The sequence below is a fragment of the Loxodonta africana genome, chromosome 23 (assembly GCF_030014295.1).
Source record: "Loxodonta africana isolate mLoxAfr1 chromosome 23, mLoxAfr1.hap2, whole genome shotgun sequence".
Lineage (NCBI taxonomy): Eukaryota > Metazoa > Chordata > Mammalia > Proboscidea > Elephantidae > Loxodonta > Loxodonta africana.
This window is the reverse complement of record NC_087364.1, coordinates 59,145,391-59,167,335: the sequence shown is the minus strand read 5'-3', so window position 1 is coordinate 59,167,335 and position 21,945 is coordinate 59,145,391. Positions and strand designations below refer to the sequence as shown.

Here is a 21,945-nt window from a genome sequence, read left to right as displayed (position 1 = left end):
CCGAGCCTCCGCGCCGCTCAGCCCCAACGGCGGCCGCCTCGGCCCCGGCCCGCGCCGCACTCACCGCCCATGGCCCTGGCCCGGCTGCTGCGCGCCCCGCTCGGCGCCCGCCGCCTGCTCCGCCTGGCGCCGAGGGGAGGGAGGCGAGGGCGGCGCGCACCGGCCGCGGGGCAGCGCGGGCGTCCGCAGCGCCCCCTACCGGCCCCGCCGCGCCCCGGCTCCGCCCGCCCCTCACCCGGCGTCCCGAGCTCCGCCCCGGAGGCCGCCAGGCGGTGCGGCCCACAGGGGCCACGCGAGCAGAGGGGCCGCGCACGGGGCGCGAATCGGGGAGGACAAGCACATGCCCCCCGAGACAGGTCAGTCCGCAGGGCTCCCGGCGTGCGACAGCCACGGGCACAGGCACCCCGAGCGCGCAGAGACCACGGACGCGCAAGGCCGCTGCGCGCCCCACAACGCCAGACTTGGGATCGGGAATGCGCGGACGCGGCAAGGCCGAGGTACATAGACCCCAGGTTAGGGCACCCTGATGTGGGTGTCTTTCGGCCGTGTGCCTGGCCTGGCGCCGCCTCGCTCCCGGTGCTAAAGTGGGCGTGCGTGTTTGGGGTCAGCCTCTGCCGGGTGGCTCGGGACCAGCTGCCGCGTGGACCCAAACTGTCACTATTCTCGCCAGATTCCCCTCCCCTTCAATCTATCCCACGCCCCTCTTCCGGCGCAAACCACATCCGGCCCTGTGTGCCAACTCTGGACCTCGCGGCTACTCGCGCGCGGGATGGCCTGCAGGCGCCCTAGGGATGTCCCCACCCCACGCCGGGTGGCTGCCTTGGAGGGAGCTAATGAAGATCTACAGTGCAATTGACTAATTTCTGTAACGCCCTGTTAGACACCAGACAGGTGCACGGCTGTACTTGCTTTGATACAGTATTTGTGGATTGTTTCTTTCCGAGGTTGGGTTCCCTCTGGCGGGGGAAAGCTCCTACGTGGTTTTCCGGGGTGGCGAACGATCTGACAGCAGCCGACTGTCAGAGAGGCACTTGCTTGCTGTCAGTGCAAGGTCTACAGTGAGCCCTACCTGCACAGCTGGCTTTGGGCAAAATAGATACTGGCTAAGTATTGGGTATAGTGTCGCTATGAGTCCGAATCGGCTCCACGGCAGGGGTTTTTTCTGTGTGTGTGTGTTTTTTTGTTGTTTTTGTTTTGTTTTGTTTTTAGTATTTACCCTTGAGGCTAAATACTTCAGGTAGCTCCTGCTAATCACGGCCTTTTTACTCCAAAATCCACTAGACCCAAGTATTTCACCCATATTTCCACCTATTCCCCGGTTTTTTGCTTAGAACTTGCCACCTCAAATCAGCACTTCCCCACCAAATTCTACCTCTTCCCAACTCCTAACTCCACCTACCCCTGTGGTCTCATCATTCTCCCAGCCACCTGGGATGCCTTCCTCATCTGAAGCCTCAAAGCCCAGTTAATATCGGCTTCAGAAAGCCTGCATTCCCATGCTGCAGGGCTGTCTTTAGCTTTCTTACTACTTTCTTACTTACTGACAGGACCTCTCCCAATCCTTTCTGAACTGTGTATCTCCCAGCACAAAAGGTGTTCACTGCTCCCTTTAAGCATCACCTAAGCTCTCCCATCTGGCTACCAAGACCACCCCATCCCACCCAACACTGTCTCCTCTTTCCCTTTCCAGGCTCCCTTTCCAGTCCGCTGATTGTCCTCTCACTAATTCCAGCCTCTACACCTTTGCTCAGCTGTTTCCTCTTCTCTATGTGGATTACTCAGGACACTTGCTGCTGTAAGTGACAGGAACCCCAACTCAAACTGACCTATGCAAAAAAGAGTATATGGGCTTATGTCCATGAAAAGTCTAGGGAATGTCCACTTTACGCCAGGCTTTAGCCTCAGAATCTTCATGTTGGCTGCACTTTCGGCCCCACACAAGACCACAGAAACTCCAGGCTCACAGCTCCAAGTCCAGCAGAAAACAACAGCTTCTCTCTGCCAACCATTGAACAAGCCTTGGCCTTGACTCTAATTGGCAGAATTAAGCCAACATGAGTGAGAATTGGCTCAACGGCCATTAGTTTGTTTTGCTTTGTCTACCCTGTTTTCTCAGCCATTGGGATTCCATGATGGGCCTGCTCCCTTTCTCAGCTACTGTCTCATACCCCACAGGGAACATGTGGACACTTCTGGATCACATGGGAGCTAAAGGTGATTCTGGAGGCACCATCTCCCACAAAATGTGCCACACCACCATATCACCTTCATGATACTCTCCTGGTCTTCTCTGCTTTCAGCTTCCTCCTCAGTCTATCTTGGATTTCCGTCTTTGTACCATACCCTTCTCTAGATTAAGACTTGGTACAGGGGAGTGACTTCAGGCCCCTCAGGGAATTGGGCATCTAGTATCCCTACACTCATCCTCTCCAGTTTCTTTCCCTTACATTCCCTGAGGGTTTCTATGTCTCCTTCCATCTGTAGAAGGTGTCCCTCCTCTCTTTCTGTGGCCCTCTTGGTTCTGAGTGGTACCTACCCTTTCCTGTCCCTGGGGTAATTATACCTCAAAGCTAAGCCTTAAAAGAGAAAGTGGTTACAAGGATAGGGAAAGAAAAGGTTCATACAGGCCATTACCCATTAAATCTCTTTCCTTTGTGGTTGCTGAGGAGGTAGAATATTGGCCTGAAGCAGCTGGTGACCATCTGGCCAGCAGCAGGGGAGACTGTGCTGACACAGAGCAAAGCAAAGTTGAGAGACAGAGAGGTAGCTTTCTGTCATGCTGGAAACCAATATACTACTGGATCTTTCAAGCGCGAGTTCCAATAAATCCTCCCACTTTCCCCCAAACAAATTAGAATTGGATTTTTCTGTCAGTATCAAAAGAAGCCTGGCTAGTACAAGCCCCTAACACAGTGCCTGGCACACTGGTTCCGACAAAATCATAGCTGTCTTAGCCATCTAGTGCTGCTTTAACAGAAATACCACAAGTGGGTGGCTTTAACAAAGAGAAAATTCATTTTCTCACAGTCTAGTCGGTTACAAGTCCAAATTCAGGGCGTCAGCTCCAGGGGAAGGCTTTCTCTGTCTGTCGGCTCTGGAAGAAGGCCCTTGTCCTCAATCTTCCCCTGGTGCAGGGACCCCATGTCCACAGGATGTGCTCTGTTCCTGGTGTTGCTCTCTTGGTGGTATGAGGTCCCCAACTCTCTGCTTGCTTCCCTTTCCTTTTATCTCTTGAGAGGCGAAAGGTGGTGCAGCCCACACCCCAGGGAAACTCCCTTTACCTTGGATCAGGGAGGTGACCTCAGTAAGGGCGGTGTTAGAATTCCACCCTAATCCTCTCCACGTAAAATTACAATCACAAAATGGAGGACAACCACACATGGACTAACCACGTTGATACATACATTTTGGGGGCATAATTCAATCTATGACAGTAGCTATCATCAACATTACTCATCTGATAGGGGAGCAAGCTATGCCCACTGACGACTGTAAAACAGAGACGAAATGAAGAAGTGAAGGGCCATTAGCTCCTACTCTTCCCCTTTGCTCTTAGCCCCAGCTTGCTCCTTTGTCCTTTCCACACACACTTCTGCCCCCAGAGAAACTCTCAATATTCACTGGAAACTGAGCCCATCCATCTTATAAAAATAGGCTCAGCCAAGTCATGAATATTCTGCGAGGCACCATTTGCTGCCTTTTCACACAGGCAATTCCTGCCTAGTCTCTGAGCAGCCAGAAGCAGCTGCTCATCTTCAATTCAGTTTCAATCCATTGAACGAAAATTGAGCAAATATTTACACAGCCACCTTTGTCCTGAGACATAGACATAGAGAAACAATAGGCCTCTGCCCCACCCCTAAAGAGACCTTACTATGGATGCCCATAAATAGTCTAGGAGAGAGACTGAAGGGACAGACCAACACCAGGGAGTCCTCTAGGAGGGGGTGATGGGATGGCTTATTTGCACCAGACTCTAAGTGCCAGGAAACACTGGTGGTATAGTGGTTAAGAGCTACGGCTCCTAAGCAAAAGGTCGGCAGTTTAAATCCACCAGGTGCTCCTTGGAAACCCTATGGGGCAGTTCTACTCTGTCCTATAGGGTTGCTGTGAGTCAGAATCGACTCGACGGCAATGGCTTTGGTTTTGGGTTCTAAGTGCCACAGTCCTGTGCTGCCTGTCATCCCGCCTTACAAAAGAACTACATATTTGCACAAAACATTTCTTTCGTACCCACCACAATTTGCAATATAGGTTGCAAATATATGTATTTTTTAATTCCATTTACCATGGGTTCTGTTTCTGCAGTTACAAAAGGAGTATCCATTCATGGTAGAAATTTGGAAAAAATACAAAGTGCCCACTTAAATAAAGAGGAAAACAAAAATTATCCATAATAAATTTGCATCGGTTAACGTAATAGAGGGCATCAAACGGAGATATGAAGAGAGAAGATTGTACCAGCGACTCCAGGGCCTCAGCAGAGGTAAACATCTTGCAAAAAGTTAAAGAGCATTTCTTAGGTTCTTGCAGAATGCTGCACTCTCCCTAAGATAGTAGGTATTGTATATTTTTTAAAAATGCAAACCCGGCCTCCCAGGTCCAGTGAGGTCTGTTCCCTATTACTTACATTTGCATGATTAATTTTACTTACTAGCGGAGACAACCTCTTCACCCCACCTCCAGCAGGCATATTGTGCAAGCCCCCTCCACTGCCTGAGAGCAACTAGGGAGGGCAAACTCATTTTCTCACCCATCTGGGTGAAATTTAATTAGAAAGGCAAATCTGCAAGGGCAGAATACAAAATAACCATATTAAATAAAAATAAGAGGCAGGCTCCGAACCTGACCGTGAGCCAAAAATCACAAAGAACTGCAGTCATGTGCTGAATCATAGATCTAAATATTCCTTTTTGTCCTCTAAACTCTGAGACCAACCGAAAGATGTTGCTAAGAAAAAAGAAACAAACAAGCACTAGAGGAACTTGCTCAAATCGCATTTAGCAACCGCGAAAGACCAACGAGGACCCCGGTTATCTATTTCATCTAAAACAGCGCCTGGCATATAGTAGGTACTTTATAAAAATCTAACGACTGGATAAATGGACCAAGAGTCCATGCCTTTTGTTTTACGATGAAAGGCCAAACAGAACGGAGACGAGAGGAGAGTGGAAATCAGACCCAGTTTTCTGCAGTCTCGTGGCCACTTGGAGGCAAAAACTGAAGTTCAGGGTCCTTGAGGGAGGAGGCGTCCAGGTAAGCCCATACTTCCAGTTAGGACCCCAAAACATAGAAGTTGAAAGCAGAAAGTAGCTTTAAATTGTTGAAAGAAATCACTGCCAACATAGAATTCTACACCCAGACAAAACAAGGGACAGACAGTAATTGATTGCCCCCAGTGGATCACAAAGTGAGATGGGGGAGAGCTGGGACAAGAAGGCAGGCCTCCCAAGCATTATTTCAGGGTCCTTTTCACTGAACGAGGGCCTCTGGGTGGCACAAATAGTTAATGTGTTTGGCTGCTAACCAAAAGGTTGGCGGTCCCAGGCTATCTAGAGGCATACTGGAAGAAAGTCCTACTTCCAAAAATTTAGCCACTGAAAACCCAATGAAATACAATTCTACTTTGACACACATACCACTGGCATGAGTCCGAATAATTGTGGCTAATTCGTCAGCTTTAGTGAGCATTTAATGAACGAGCTTTTGATCTCATTGGTTTTCTCCATCACTTCTGTTTTCCATTTCATTCATTGCTTCTCTTACTTTTATTATTTACTTTCTTCTGTTGTTTGTTTTTTTCTTCTGTTTACGTACTCAGCTCTTTTATTTCCCTCATTTCTTAAGGTAGAAATCTAGGTAACTGACTTCAGACCCATCCTATTTTCTAAATGTCTCTTTCATCACTGCTTCAACTGCACCTCACAAATTCTGATGTGTTGTGTTTTCATTTACATTCAATACAAGACACTTTCTAATTTCTCTTTTGGTTTCCTAATTGAACCATGGCTTATTTAATAGCATGGCATTTAGCTTGCAAATATGGGGAGTTTATCCAGCTATCTTTCGGTTATTGATCTCTAATTTAATTCTATTGTGGTCAGAAACATACTTTGTGTGATTTGATTTCTTTTCGTTTGTGGAGACTTGTTTTATGACCCATAATATAGGCTAGCTTGATAAATGTTCTCTGTACTCTTGAAAAGAATACGTATTCTGCTGTTGCTAGGTGGAGTGTTGTATAAATGTACATTTGGCCAAGTTGCTTGATAGTGTTTTTCAACTTTCCTAGATCCTTCATGATTTTCTTTCTAGTTGTTCTATCAATTATTGAGTGAGGGGTTGGCATCCCTACCATAATTACAGATTTCCCCCTTTCAATTCTGTCAGTTTTTGCTTCGTGTATCTTGATGCTGTGTTTTTAGGTCTGTAAACGTTTAGGACCCCCAAGTGCCTGTTGATTTGTCGTACTGTGGGGGCTTGCGTGTTGATGTGGTGCTGGAAGCTATGCCACCGGTATTCGGGTACCAGCAGGGTCACCCATGGAGGACAGGTTTCAGCTGAGCTTTCAGACTAAGACAGACTAGGAAGAAGGACCCAGCAGTCTACTTCACCACCAGAGCTCCTAAACAAACCCCATAAAAACTCATTGCTGTCAAGTCAATTCCAACTCATAGAAACCCTATAAGACAGAGTAGACGCTGCCCCCATAGGGTTTCTGAGGAGCAGCTGGTGAATTTGAACTGCCAACCTTTTGCTTAGCAGTGAAGCTCTTAACCACTTCACCACCAGGGCTCCAAACAAACCGCATGGTACATTATTCTTACCTTTTCTTTAAACCATCAATTATCTTTTAAGGTGATTTTAAAAATATGAAAAATTTATTTTATATTTACTCACTACTAAGGATTGAACTGTAAAACTAAAAAAGATTTTTTTTTTTTTTTGTCCCCCCAAAATATGTGTTGTAGATCTGACCCCTATAACCCTGGTCATAATCCCATTTGGAAATAGGTTTTCTTTGTTATGTTAATGAGACAGTATTGGCATAGGATGTGTCTTAAATCAATTTCTTTTGAGATGTAAAAGAGCAGATTAAGCAAGCAAGCAAGCAAACACAAACGGAGGGGAAGATACACAACACAAGATGGCCAAGGTGCCTAGGAACAGAAGCTAAACAGAGACAAGAACCTTCCCCTAGAGCAGATAGAGAACGAACCTTCCCCTAGAGTTGGCACTGTGAATTCAGACTTCTAGCCTCCTAAACCATGAGAAAAGAAATTTCTGTTCTAACTGAGACGTCTTTACCATTTGTGGTGCTCTTCATTCCTTTGTGTGGATTCGTATTTCCTCTAGTGTCATTTTCCTTTTGCCTGAAGGACTCCATTTTTTTTTTTTTTTTTTTTATGCTGTAGGTCTAAACAAACAAACAAAAACCATTGATGTGGAGTTGATTCCACCTCATAGCCACCCTATAGGATAGAGTAGAACTGCCATGTAAGGTTTCCAAGGAGCCCCTGGTGGATTTGAACTGCCAACCTTTTGGTTAGCAGCCACAGGACTTAACTACGCCACCAGAGTTTCCAATACTTTAGGTCTGGTGGCCATAAATTCTTTCAGTTTTTGTATGTCTGGAAAGTTTTGACTTCATCTTTATTTTTGACTGATATTTTCACTGGGGGTAGAATTCTAGATCGACTGTATCTTTCAGTACTTAAAAGATGCTGCTCCACTGCCCTCTGGCTCGCATTGCTTCTGACAGGAAGTCTACTGTCATTCTTATCTTTCTTTCCCTGTACGTAATGTGGTTGTTTTCCCCCTCAGCTTGTTTTTATAATTTTCTTTTTATGATTGCTCTTGGGCAATTAGATTTTTATTTGCCTCGTGTAGTTTTCTTCTTGTTTCTTCTGCTTGGGGTTCATTGAGGTCCTTGGATCTGTGATTTTATGGATTTCACCAAATTTGGGAAATTCTTAGCCATTACTTCTTGAAATATTTTTTTCAAGTAATTGGAGCCACCCTCCTTTGGTGGCTCCAATTACTTGCATATTGGGCTGCTTGTAATTAACTACAGCTCACAGATGCTCTGTTTGTTTTTTCACTCTGTGTTTCATTTTGGATAGTTTCTATTGCTATGTCTTCAAGTTCACCTATCTTTTTTCTGCAATGTCTAAGCTGCTGTTAATTCCATGTACTGTATTTTTCGTCTCAGATGTTTTATTTAATTATCTTTAGAAGCTTGATTTGGGATTTAAAAAAAGTTATTCATGTATCTATTTAACATGTTCATGTTTTGCTCTAATTTATTGATTATATCTAATGAAGTTATTCTATTTTAATGTCTTTGCATTATTATTCAATTATCTGTATAAGGTCTGGGTTGATTTTGATTAATTTTTTTTCCCCTCCTTATTATGTGACATAGTTCCTTTTCCTTTACATGTCTGATAATTTTTGGTTGAATGCCAAACATTTTGAATTATACCTTGTTGGGTGCTGGACATTTTTGTATTTTTAAAAATATTTTGGAACTTTGTTCTAGGACATATAAATTACTTGGAAACAGTTTGACCCTTTCAAGGTTTATTTTTAAGCGTTCTTAGGTGGATCTGAGCAGCCCTTAGTCAAGAGCTGGTTTTGCCCCACCATTGAGATATAATACTTTTCCAAGTACTCTACCCAGTTCCCCATATATTACAAGGTTTTTCCACTCTAGCTAGTGGGAACAATAACTATTCCTAGCCCTGTATGAGCTCTATGAATTGTACCTCTTTTTTGTATGATTCTTTCTCCCACCTTAAGGAGCTTCTTTACCTTTACATGTATGCCCTGATTGGTACCTAGTTGAAGAGTGGAGGAGATCCTTCTGAAAATTTTCAGAGCTCTTTTTGTGTTCAGCCCTCTCTTCTCCTGTACTCTGCCCCTCAAATTCTACCTGCCTTGGCTTCCCTGAACTTCCAACTTTGTGTACTCATCTTAGGGATACTGCTAGACTTTTCCTGGATTCCCCTCCCCATGCTGTGGTCTTGAAACTGTCTCTAGGCAGTAAGCTGAGGCCTTCATAGGAATCACCTTTTTTGCATACAGTTTTTCAGGAATCTTTGTCCTGTATTGTCTGTTTCCCATATATTTTATCAGTTGTAGTTGTTTAAAGTGAAGAAATCTTGTCCCAGTTACATCATCTGGGCTGGAAACAGAAGCACTGATTATTTTATTAATGTCTTTTACTCTTACAGCTAACATAAGCCCCATGACACTGTGTCTGTTTTACCTTTGTGTCTATACTTGACACATGGTCTGCGTGTGGCTGGGGTCAGCGGTTAATCAAGAGGCAGCACAATAGTTCCACGGGAAGATGGACTCCCTCTTACTAACATACAGCTCAACAGAAGGGAAGTCAAATCTGGAGCACAGAAGCCACGCACTGTGGATTTCCCAGACTGTGCAAGTCACCTGAAAGTAGCATGACTCACCTTCCACCACTAACCAGGATTTAGACCATCCTTTTGTGACCCCAGAGCTGAGCCAAGACATGGCATAAGCTTTTCTAGAACGCTCTGGTAATCCCTCTGGCTGTGACAGAGCTCTGAGCTTGATTGTTTCCTCCTGACACTGCTGATGGAGAGAGGTAGGGCAATGAGGGTTGTGTCTGGATTGTAGAGCATGCTAAAAGCTAGCATTAGAGCTGAAGGAAATCTCGCAGTTTACAGACTCTTTTTTAAAGGTAGGTAATCTTTCCCCACCCCTCAGTAAATTCTATCAGGACTCCCTATATGTGAGGTTCAGTCCTGCTTCAGTCCCATGTTTAGCCAATCTCCCAGAGGTCCTTCCCAATGCCTGCATCTTGCTAGGACACTTGCTGGCAGGAGGAGAATTTGGACAATATTTAATTGCCATTGCTTCCTGAACTAGACTATAAGCCTCTCACTTGGAGGAACTGGTGTTCTCCTGTTTTTTCTTCCTTTTTCTTCTTTGATTTGCAGGTGACAAAAAAAAAAAAAAAAAAAAAATCCAATTATAGCTGCCTTTAGCATGAAATAGAATATATTGGATCGTAATGAAGCCAGCAGTAGCTCTGACTCAGACATGGCTGTATCAAATGATGTTATCAGTAATAGTTATCATCCATGTGTTGGTTGTTCTTTCTCACGGCTTGGCTTTGTTCTTGGACAGGCTTTGCGCTGGCATGACAAAGGTGGCCACTGGCAGCTCAGGGCTCCCACCCCAGCAGCTTGTTAATACCAGAGAAAAGAATGCAGCCCTTTCTCTGTAGCTCCAGTGAAAGTACCAGGATTGTCTCTCATTGACCTGTCTTGGGACATGTGTCCATCCCCGAACTAATCAATATGGCTGAGAGATGAGATAGGCCATTTGGAGAGCTAGTCACACACAAAGCACAATGACCAGGAGCGAGGGAAGCAATATTCTCCCTGGAAAAATGTGATGTCCTTCGAAGGAGAAAGAAATTATGTTGACTAGGCAAAAGCCATCAAATGCTCACTGCACGCTCTTATTTTCATTTCACATCTTTTTACTTCCAATTCACACCTTGTTATTTCTAGACTCACATCTACTCTCAATTCACACCTTGCTACTTCCTAATTTATACCTACTTCCAGTTCACACCTTGCTACTTCCAAAAAATTCACCTAGTATCTCTCTTCTTCCTCCTCCCTATCCAGGGCCCCCTGGAAGTGCTCAGTGATGCTGGGTGCTCTCTGGTGGTGGGCCAGCTGGGCAAACACCTGGATGCTGGAGACCTGTTCACCTCCTTTCCATGGGAGCTCAGAAGTTCCCCTCCACCCAAAAAACTGAAGCCATGTTCTATCTAGCTGACCCTCAATGCCTGGAGTACCCAGCATATTCATACCTCCCGGGGAGTGAGTAGTTTAGAAGCCCTAAACTCTCCCTACTCTGCCCCCTTCATCATACCCCACAGACCTGCCTCCAAAACACCATCCCACTCCCTTGGGCCCTCCTTGGGAGTTTGCCTGGGTTGTAAAATGGTTCAAAGCAGAGAGGCTGAGTCGGGTGGGTGGAAAGCAGGCCTGAGACAGCTAGGATACTTCCCGGTGTCCTGGAGAACCAAATGTGGGATCAGCCCAAGTCGCTTTGGAAGAGGGAGAGGCCAGCATAATGGCAGTGTGGAGGGGTGGGCACAGCATAGAGTGCTTGCAAGAGGACTCCCTCCATCCCCCATTCATTAATTCATTGTGTGCCTAAGACACGCCCAGCACCATGCTGGGTACCTTGAAGACAACAGTAAAATAAGACAGATGTGGTCACTACCTGAGTGCCCCCCAAGGCGTCTCTGGAGAGAATGTGGTCAAACAAGTGATGGGCTGCAGTGTGATCAGCCCAGTGATAGACCCAGTACTGGTGGCTGAACAGGACCCCTAACCTGGCCTGGAAGGCAGGAAAGGCTTCTCAGAGGTGGTGCTCTGTGAGCTGAGGCCTGTTGGATGAACAGAAGCTTGGGTTTTCCCTTTCCATGTGTCTTAGGCTGGGTTCTCTAGAGAAGTAAAACCAGTGAAGTGTGTGTGTGTATATATATATAGAGTGAGAGAGATTTATTTCAAGGAAATGGCCCATGTCTATGGGTCAGGTGTCAGGCTGGAGGCTTTTCCTGACTCACATAGCTGCAGGGGCTGAAGAACCCAAGAACCACAGGTCAGATGGGAGGTTGCTGGCTCACAGACTGTAAGTGTATCCAAGATCAGCAGGTAAGACAGCAGGCTACTGGCTCAAGTCCCAAGAACCACAGGTCAGATGTTGAACCAAATGCAGGACCCAGAGTAGATCAAAAGCCGTCCATCTTTGCCAGAAAGTCCACATATATTGGATGCAGACCACACAACCAAGGAAACTCCCTTTCAACTGATTGGCCACTCATAGCCAATCTCATCATGGAGATGATTACATTGTATCAGATCTCATCATGGAGGTGATTATATATATCACTATACAACTGCTAAACTACATGGTAACTGCCAAACCACTGAGAATCATGGCCCAGCCAAGTTGACACACAACCTTAACCATCACAGGTGGTACTGACATCTTAATAATATTGTTTCCATTCTGCTCTTTTTGTAGCTGAGAAATGATTAGGGTTAGGCCCACAGTACTCTGGTATGACCTAATGAACATAACAAAAGAAAACCCCTGTTTCCAGACAGGGTCATATTTACAGATACAGCGGTTAGGTTTTCAACACACATTTTGGGAGATGCAATTCAATCCATTACAGACAAGGATGGCTCGGCAGATGCTAGATGAGAATGAGGATGAGAGAGGAGTTGGGGGAAATGGATTTGCCCACTTCAGTAACTCTTCGTTCCCCATGGCTCATCCCTTTGATGGGGCAGTCCCTCTAGGCTCCGGGTGGTGGCTGGAGGCCACATGGCAGTGGCGCCCCCACATGGTGGACGACACCTGGGCTGGGTGAATCATGGCCCGGCCCAGGGAGAGCTCTCCCTGATGAAGGTGCGCTGGGCTTGTATACATTTTCTGGCAGCTGTGTGGCAGCAGCAGATAAACAGGGCTGAGAACAACCACCGAAAGCAGGGCTCCTTTCCAGCAGGACTCCCCACTTAGCTGCGGTTTCCTTCCCAAACTCTCCTTTGCTCCCCGCTGACAATGACACCCCAGGCGGGAAGGCCTTTCTGGCTCCTCCTCTCTGCCCAGCCCAGCAGGACCCACCTGAGGCCCAGATCAGCCCCACTGATAATGGAGCGCTGTCTTTACCCAGCCCTCTCCTTCATTTTCTTCTGTTTGGTGGGCACTATGATTTTAGGGGTTCATCAGGGAAAACAAGCCCTATTTCAAGTAAGGGATGTAAGTAAAGGCCAGAGAGGTTACATGACATGCCCAAGGTGCTCCAGCAATTTGGGAGTTGGGTTTGGATAAAATTAAGGCCCAGAGCTGGTGTCTTCCCCACCCTGCCTCAGGCCTGTCATCAGTCTGGCCTCCCCCAGAGACCAAGCACTGCCTTGCAGGTCAGAACTATCAAGCCTGCCTGACAAACTTCTTTACCCGGTTGCTTTGTGCAGGTCCCAGGCCCCCTGTGAAGGCTCTACACCACCCAGAGGTCGATCCTACATGGCTTCTGCTGCCTCAAGTGGCTGTGATGTGTCATTGCAGTGGTCTGTCAGTTTCTCAGACGATAGTGTGTCTGAATCCCCCAGAGTGCCTTGCAATGCCTGGAGATCGATAAGTGCCTGCTGATTGAGTTCCTGTTAATGAATGGCAACGGCTTCATCAGTGAATATTGATTGATGGGGACTCCAGCTCACTCTTGACAGCAAGCCAGGGCTTTTGCCAAAGGAGGCAAAGAATTCCCCACAAGCCTGGTGCATTCCAATCCCAACGTGGGCAAACCTGTAATCAATTCCAGCTGAGGGTGGGAGGTAGGTGGCGGGGAGTCTCTCTGTTGTCATAGTAACATGGCAAAAAAAAAAAAGCTTTAGTAGCATCACAGACATCCAGACTCTGAAGTAATCCCCCTTTTAAAATTGAATCATATTAATAAGATCTACTGACTGAACAATGCCTTTCTTTGTTTTTTATTTGATGGATTATTAACTTGGTGAGCAACGAGACCTCATAAATGCAAAGTACCCTTTCAATAAGAACACCACTTCCAGCACGGAGTAAGAAAGGATCCAGCTCATCAACTCCAGAGATCCTGGCACGTAAAGAATAAGCCCTATGAATGGTGGTCCTGGGGTTGTGGGTTTTTGAAGGGCCTGGGCTGTGTGTAGGTCACTTTTCCTGGGCGAGTCCACAAAACTCGAGGCAGCCACACAGGCAGGCAGACCAGGCTGGCTTCCAAGCATCGGAGGGAAATTGGGAAAAGAGAAAAATAAATCTTACTGAAGTTCTACATTCCACAAGAGACGAATTTCAAGAACTGAAGCTCTCTACTCCAGAGTCAGCTTTTGACACTGAATTTAACAATGTTTGCTAAGTACTTATTGCGTACTGTGGTGGCTAGGTGAGAGAAAGACGTGGCAGCCTACTTCCATAACAATTTACACCCTTGGGAACCCTATGGGGCAGTTCTACTCTGTCCTATAGGGTCCCTATAAGTTGGAATTGACTCAATAGCAGTGGGCTTGGTTTTGGTTTGGTGGTGGCTCGATTCCAAATGGGTCCTAAATAATTCCCACTTTTTAGTATTCACATCCAGTAAAACCAGTTGCAGTCAAGTTGATTCCGACTCATGGTGAGCGCATGTGTGTCAGAGTAGAACTATGCTCCACAGAGTTTTCAGTTCCTGATTTTTCAGAAGTAGATTGTCAGACCTTTTTTCCAAAGTAACTCTGGGTGGGCTTGAACCTCCAACCTTTTGGTTAGCAGCCAGACATATTGATCATGTGTGCCATTCAGGGACTTTTGCAATCCTCTCCCCTTGCTTTTAACCAACAGAATAGGGCAATGGTGATGGGATACTTCCATGTTATATCACAAAAGATGTAACTTCTGCCTTTGTCTCAGACCATCACCCTCACTGGCTTTGATGAATCAAGATGCCATATTGTGAGCTATGGAGAGGCCCACATGACAAGGAACTGACAGTGGCCTCTGTCCAACAGCCGGCAAGGAACTGAGGCCCTCAGTCCATGTACCACAAGGAACTGAATTCTGCCAACAACCATGTGAGCTTGGAAGTGAATTCTTCCCCAACTAGGCCTTCAGATGAGACTCCAGCCCTGGCCAACCCCTGACGGCAGTCTCAAGAGAAATTCTGAAGCAGAGGACTCAGTTAAGCAGTGCTCAGATTTCTAACCCACAGAAACTGTGAGATAATGAATATGTGTTGTTTTAAGCCACTACGTTTGTGGTACTTTGTTACTCAGCAATAGATAACAAATACAACCACCTACTCCTGCTCTGAAACCCTGGTGGCGCAGTGGTTAAGAACTACAGCTGCAAACCATAAAGGTTGGCAGTTCAAATCCACCAGCCACTCCTTGTAAACCCTATGAGGCAGTTCTACCCTGTCCTATAGGGTTGTCACCAACCTGAGGGCAACTTTTTTTTTTTTTTAAACACTATGAAGAGGAAGTATTTGAGTAGAGAACTGAAGAAGTGAGAATATCTGAGGGAAGAGCATTCCAGACAGAGGGAACAGCAAGTCCAAAGGTCTTGGGATGGGAGCAAGCTTGGTGAGTTGAAAACTTGGCGAGTTAGTAGACAGAGCATTGTAAGAGAAGGGCCCAGAGAATTAGTAGGACTAGATGACAGATGGCCTTGCAGGCTGTGGGGAGGGCTTTGCTTATATTCTGTGTGTGAGAAGACCCCAGTCTAGGAGGATGAGTGACATGCTCTGACCTGTGTGTAACAAAGTCTGTCTGGAACAGTGACCCTCTTCTAATACACATAAGACAGACCGCACAGAAGCTCCACAGGGCCTGGGAAGTGACAAAGGGCTTCCCATCCATTTTTCTCCAGGGATTCTCCCAGATGACTGTGGGGAGAGATGGGGCAGGTACAGGAATCCCTCCCCAATTTGACGTCAACCCCCCGGTTCAAAATTCTGATCTATGTGATAGGATTTGTGGGTCCTTTTTCTGCCATTTGGATGGAAGCAAGACAACTGGTGAGTCAGTCCAGACATGACTTGGGGACCCTGAGTCATAACATCAGAAAGGCCTCGAATATTTGCGTGAGGGAGGAAACAGACGAAAAGCAGTGCTTCTCAGGTGCACTTTATTTGCAGCAAAGTCAAGAGGATGTACAGGAATTTTTTTTTTTTTTACAGGAATCTTTTTGAAGTTTCAGAGAAGGAAGATCCTAAAAATATTTCTTGTGAATTAATTATATAGGGTCCATTATCACTAACCTAAAATATGTAAAATGCCATTAAGATTTTTTTGAGGGGTGCTGTCTTTATTGTATTCTATTAGAGACCTTATAAACATACGTTAGACGTTTTATGTATTCATATACATTATTAATCCCTTCATTTTATTTTATTTTTTCCTGTGAGGGCTGAATTCTTCATCTACAATATTTTTATATATTATATAAACATAAACCTTAGGGTTGGGAAAAGAAATCTGTATTATTATTCCTGAAGTTCAAGAGGTTAAGTGAAGAGCCTCTGAGTTTTCTTAGAGGATTTTGTTGGGCTGGGATACAGGAGCGAAGGCGAGCAGCAATCCTAACCATATTGGAAGACAGGTGACTGAAATCTTACCCTGTCCCTCATCCTTCCACCTACCCACCCATCCTTCCACCCACCCACCCATCCATCCACCCACCCACCCATCCACCAACTCATACATCCAATCATCTATCCATCTACTCATTCATCCATCCATCCACCTATCCACCCAACCATCTACTCATTCATCCATCCAACCATCCATCTGTCCATCTAACTACCCACTCATTCATTCATCGTGCATCCATTCATTTATTCATTCACCCATTCAACAAATATTTATTGCGCATCAAACATGGCCAAACATTGCAACAGGAAATTGGAGACAAGGCAGAAATGGCCTCTGTCCTCATAGAGCTTACAGTTTACTCTTTGTTCTCCACACAGAGTTGGGTTCCTTCCCTAAGACACTATCTCCAGCACTACTCTTGAGCTTGTATTTATGCAATCACACATCTGTGTGCTGAGTGAGTATATAACCTTCGCTCCCCATTCTTGGAGGAGGAGAATACAAAAGACTCCCTCAAAGCACTCCCATCCTAGAAGGTGTGCCTTCACATCTCTGAGATGCCTGTGGTCAGAACTGACAATGAGAGATCTCACAATCTGGTCCAAAGTCCTTCTGGTGCCTGATTCAGAGAGAAAGTCATCTCGGAATCACTACTAATAGCACAAAACCTTCTGAAACAAATAACCACATGTCTTGAGCAATTATTACAGGCTAACAGGGATGATGAGTGTGTTCTTATGGTCAAGAAGCACATTGCTTTTTCTTGGTCCTGCTCCTTTACTTCCTTTGCCTGAAAATTTTGATGGGTCCTGATATTAGCTTCTCGGCCCTCTGCTTTATGTGTCCTGAGTGATCTCATCCATTTCTTTTACCAGATCTGAATCCTGGTCCAGCCTGATCCCCTAAGTTCTTGACCTGTGCTTCTGTTTTCATGCTGGACTCAGATGTCCAAAGGAAATGGAAACTCAACCAGTTCCAACCCACATTCTTACGGCAACTACAATAGCAAGGGCCCCGTAACACTAAGAGCTGATAAATGAGATCTACAGAGCACGTCTCCTGGGCTGACTGCAGTAGCACAGAAAGACTGTAGATAATTCAGGGACATGAATCCATCTGAAGAAGTGCGTAGTAGGCAGGGGGCAGCAGAGAAAACCTGTGGTTCAGACAATCATGTCATCGTCTGAGGAGGAGGGACCCTTGATAAAAGGGTCCTGGGCAGTCCTGCCATTAGAGAGAGACCTCAGACATGGGGTGGTACATTGTTTTAGGACTCTTGGCTTCAGGGTCTATGCTCCCCAAACAGATGAATGATTAGGACTTTACCTTCTGAACACATTGACACCAGGGAGAAGGTTTTTTTGAGGTGGACGAGGAGCTTCCCTGGGTCCAGCTCATGACACCATTGTTGTGAACACATGCCTTTCCGTGGGAAAAGGGGGAGTACGTCAGCCTCAAATAAGTGTGGTTAGTGTGAGTCTAACACAGAAAGACATCCTAGCTGAGTGGCCCGAGAGTCCCAGCCTAGCCACTGCCTGGATCACAGGTTCTGGTGGCCCAGGGTAGAGGGTATTGTCCATGTTGTGCAGTACAAGGCTGGCATGACCACCTTCTTGCTGTGATTTCCAGTCCTGTTGGTTCTAGCTTTTACCTGACCTAGAACCTGAGAGTTTGCCTTTAGGCGCTGTGGTTTCAGAAGCTAACGTTGTCACGCCATTTAAATGCAGTTGTAAATTGGTACAACTTTGGAAAACTGACAGTATTTACTAAAAATAAACACATACTCAGTGATCCAGAAATTCCATTCCTAGCTATATACTCAACAGAAATGAGTGCATACATCTGGCAAAAGACATGTATAAGAATGTTCACTGCCACCTTTTCCATTATAGCCCTGTCTTAGTCATCTAGTGCTGCTATAACAGAAATACCACAAGCAGATGGCTTTAGCAAAGAGAAATTTATTGTCTCACAGTCTAGTAGGTTAAAGTCCAAATTCAGGGTGTCAGCTCCAGGGGAAGGCTTGCTCTCTGCTGGCTCTGGAGGAAGATTTCCTGTCATCTGTCTTCCCCTGGTTAAGGAGCTTCTCAGGCGTAGGGACTCCAGGTCCAAAGGATGTGCTCTGCTCCTGGTGCTGCTTTCTTAGTTGTATGAGGTCCCCAACTCTCTGCTGGCTTCCCTTTCCTTTTATCTCTTGTGAGATAAAAGGTGGTACAGGCCCCACCCCAGGGAAACTCCCTTTTCATTGGATCAGGGGGGTGACCTGAGTAAGGGTGGTGTTACAATCCTACCCTAATCCTCTTTAGCATAAAATTAGAATCACAAAATGGAGGACAACCACACTATGTTGGGAATCATAGCCTAACCAAGTTGACGCATATTTTTAGGGGGGACACAATTCAATCCATGACAAGCCCCAAACTAAAAACAACCAAAAAGTCCATCAACAGGAGAATGGTTAAACTGTGGATAGCCATACAGTGGAATACTATACAGCTGTCAAAAGGAACAAAAACCAACAACATGGATGAATCTCACAGACATACCTCAGGCAAGGATACTATCTTGAAAGGCACATGAAGGAACCTCTGGAATGCTGGAGATATACTTTATTATGATCTCTGTGGTAGCTACACAAAAGTAGTTACATGTAAAAAATTTCATCAGCCATACATTGAAGATTAGTATACCTTTTGTAACTTAGGCATGTACGTAACACTTCAATGAAAAAGAAAACAAAACAGGAAAAGAAAAAAATGCAGTTATCCCTGAGCAAGATAACTACTCTAACATAGACTCCAATCATGCAAACTTTTTCTTCAGGAGCCAGATAGTAAATATTTCAGGCCTTTAGGATCACATGGTTTCTGAACAACTACTCAACTCTGTCATTTTAGTATGAATGCAGTCACAATGTCTTAGTTACCTAGTGCTGCCCTATCAACAACAACAACAATAAAATGCCATAAGTGGGTGGCATTAAAGAACAGGAATTTCTTGTCTTACAGTTTTGGAGGCTGGAAGTCCAAATTAGGGTGTCAGCTCTAGGGGTGGGTCTTTTCTCTTGGTTGGCCTGGGAGTTCCTTGGCTTTTGCTGGCTTCCTTTGCATTCCTTGGAGTTCCTCGGCACCTGTCTTCCCCAGTGTATGCCTCTGTCTATTCTGCTCTCTTTGTAACTCAGAAGTGGTTAGGTTTAGGAACCATCCTACATTGGTATGACCTCATTAACATAACAGGACCACATCCACAGGTACATGGGCCAGGACTTCAATACATATTTTGGGGGAACACAGTTCAATTCATAACAGATAGCATGAATGGGCTTGAATGGACATGGCTGTGTTCCAATAAAACAATTTCTTTACCAAAACAGGTAGCAGGTTGGATATGTAGTTTGCCGCGCCTGCTCTAGTCTATTGGTGGTGAATGCCCAGGCACCCTGTGTTGAGAATTGAGAAGCTCCTTCAGGGTTCACCAGGGCCCTGGGGGTGCAGCGGTTAAGCGTTTGGTTTCTAACCAAAAGGCAGGCAGTTTGAATCTACCAGCCCCTTCTTAGAAACACTATGGGGCAGATCTACTCTGTCCTATAGGGTCGCTATGAGTCTGAATCGACTCAACAGCAATGGGTTCGAGGTTTACCAGGGAAGAGTGTAATGATCCATTAGTTACGTCTGTCTTGAGGGAAGGACAGAGCACGGGCATCACGGGTGCTATATACTTACTCGTTCTGCTAAGCAATCAGTCAGCTACATCACAGTGAGGAGGAGTGTATCACAGTACCTTCCGCTATGCCCTCCGGAACCCCTGTTTCCTAGCAAACAAACCCCCTTGGTCCTCAGCTCCTTCAATGAAAGCTTCCCCCACCCCCTGCCTTCACTGCCCACCCTGCTTCCCCTGCAGATTTCTTCAGTGCAGGTGACTCATCCTCCTTCACGCCTCGTACCTCAGGTCTTCCTACTCCCCGTGTGACTTCCAAACCACCTGGCATGAAATCCCTTTCTGCTTTAGGGGTTCTGTATATAACCATATCCCCTCCACCTCTGCTCTGTGCTGGTATCTCCTATCCTCCTGGGCACCTCTCTCACACTGCCTTCCTCCTCACCCAAAGTACTGTCATCATTTTGGGATCTCCAGTGCCTACAGGGCTGATCCACCCAATATTCTAGCCTCTCGGGTCTAGACCTCCATGTTTCCCAGGGCTTTCAACTCTGTTATACCCAAGCTGCTCAATCCCATAGCCATCACATAATGCCTCTCCATCATTAACATCTTAAAGCCACACATTGTACTCTCTAAGCACAGTTCTTGTCCTAGCCTCACTCTCTTATTCTCACCACACCTCCCTTCACTTCACTGAGATCTATAAGCCTTTGATACGGTTTGGATTTCTCCCCATCAACCCCTCCAGTCTTCGTCTCTCTACCCGTGTTACCTGGACCCTTCAAGCTTTCCACCCTCTCATGAGTATCTTCAACCTCTTTGCCCTTCTGTCCAACTATCTTATTCAACTCCCAATTCTCCAGTTCTGAAGGAATCCAATTGTCTTCTGCTCTGTGCCTGCTTCCATGTGGCTGAGACCTGCTGGAGGACATCTCACAACCTCAGAGCATAGACTAAAACATCATAGACTTCAACTCAGCTGGGTCCTCAGTGTCTCCACGAACTCATTCTCTAATGTGCCACAATAGCTCTTTGTAACCTCTTCATTCTCCTCCAGGCTCCAGCCTTGCTCCTTCCCTCAGCGTCTCAGCAGATGACCTTGCCCCTTACTTCTCAGACTGGGCCTCCTTAAGCCTCCTGTTACTGCATCATCAGGTGTCCATGTGATGTGAGACCCAGATTCAGCTTAACCCCCTGATTGGTTTCCTGTTGTTGTTTTAACAAGTTACCACAAAATGGGTGGCTTAAACAACAGAAATTTACTCTCTGATGGCTCTGGAGGTGGTAGGTGTAAAACCAAGGTATCGCAGGGCCAGGCTGTCTTTAAAGGCTCTGGGGAAAACCTGTTCCATGCCTCTCTCTTAGCTTCTGATGGTTGCCAGCAATTCTTGGCATTCCTTAGCTTGTAGACGCATCACTCTAACCTCTGCCCCTGTCATCACATAGCTCTCTCCCTGGGTCTGTGTCTCTTCTCTTTTTATGGGGATACCAGCCATATTGGTTTAACCCCCCACCAAAACCAAACCCACTGTGGTATTATCTTCACTTGATTACATCTGCAAAAACCCTATTTCCAAATAGGGTCACATTCATAGGTACACAGGTTAGGACTTCAACATATCTTTTTGGGGGACACAACTCAATCTGTAACACGTTCTTTCCCACATTCACCCTGAGTCTCTGCCCATTACGGGACTCATATTCTCACGTTTCTTCTGATCCTGAGTTCCTGCCTCCATGGGCCTCTCAGCCTTACTCATATCCCTCCTCGGCTGCCCACCCCCCATATTTCACACCTGCCCAGGCATACGACTGAGCATCTTTTCATTGACGTCCGTATAAACCCACTCACACAAGGTGTTTGTGGGTAGGGCAGGTTTTACACTGATTTTGGAAGATCAATGATGTTTGTGTCACAGAAAGGCAACCAAACTAAGGCTGAACATGAGAATTTCCTATTCTAAAGAAGTCTCTCAGCTACTTTGGTCAAGTAGAGCCCACCTCCCACAGTGTTGCTCTCTCACTCATAGCCCAGCAACCACAATGCCTGCTCTTCTTTCCCAGGGCTCTTTTCCAGCACAGTTTCACCCTCTTCAGTCTCTGC

General features: G+C 46.0%; 1 long non-coding RNA gene across 1 annotated transcript; it reads left to right on the top strand.

Moving 5' to 3' along the window:
• Window positions 1-282: 282 nt before the first annotated feature.
• On the top strand, window positions 283-13,549 carry LOC111752284 (uncharacterized). Its single transcript, XR_010319137.1, has 4 exons — window positions 283-356; window positions 4,309-4,486; window positions 5,142-5,256; window positions 13,053-13,549. It is a non-coding gene; the product is annotated as an uncharacterized LOC111752284 (long non-coding RNA).
• Window positions 13,550-21,945: the final 8,396 nt, after the last annotated feature.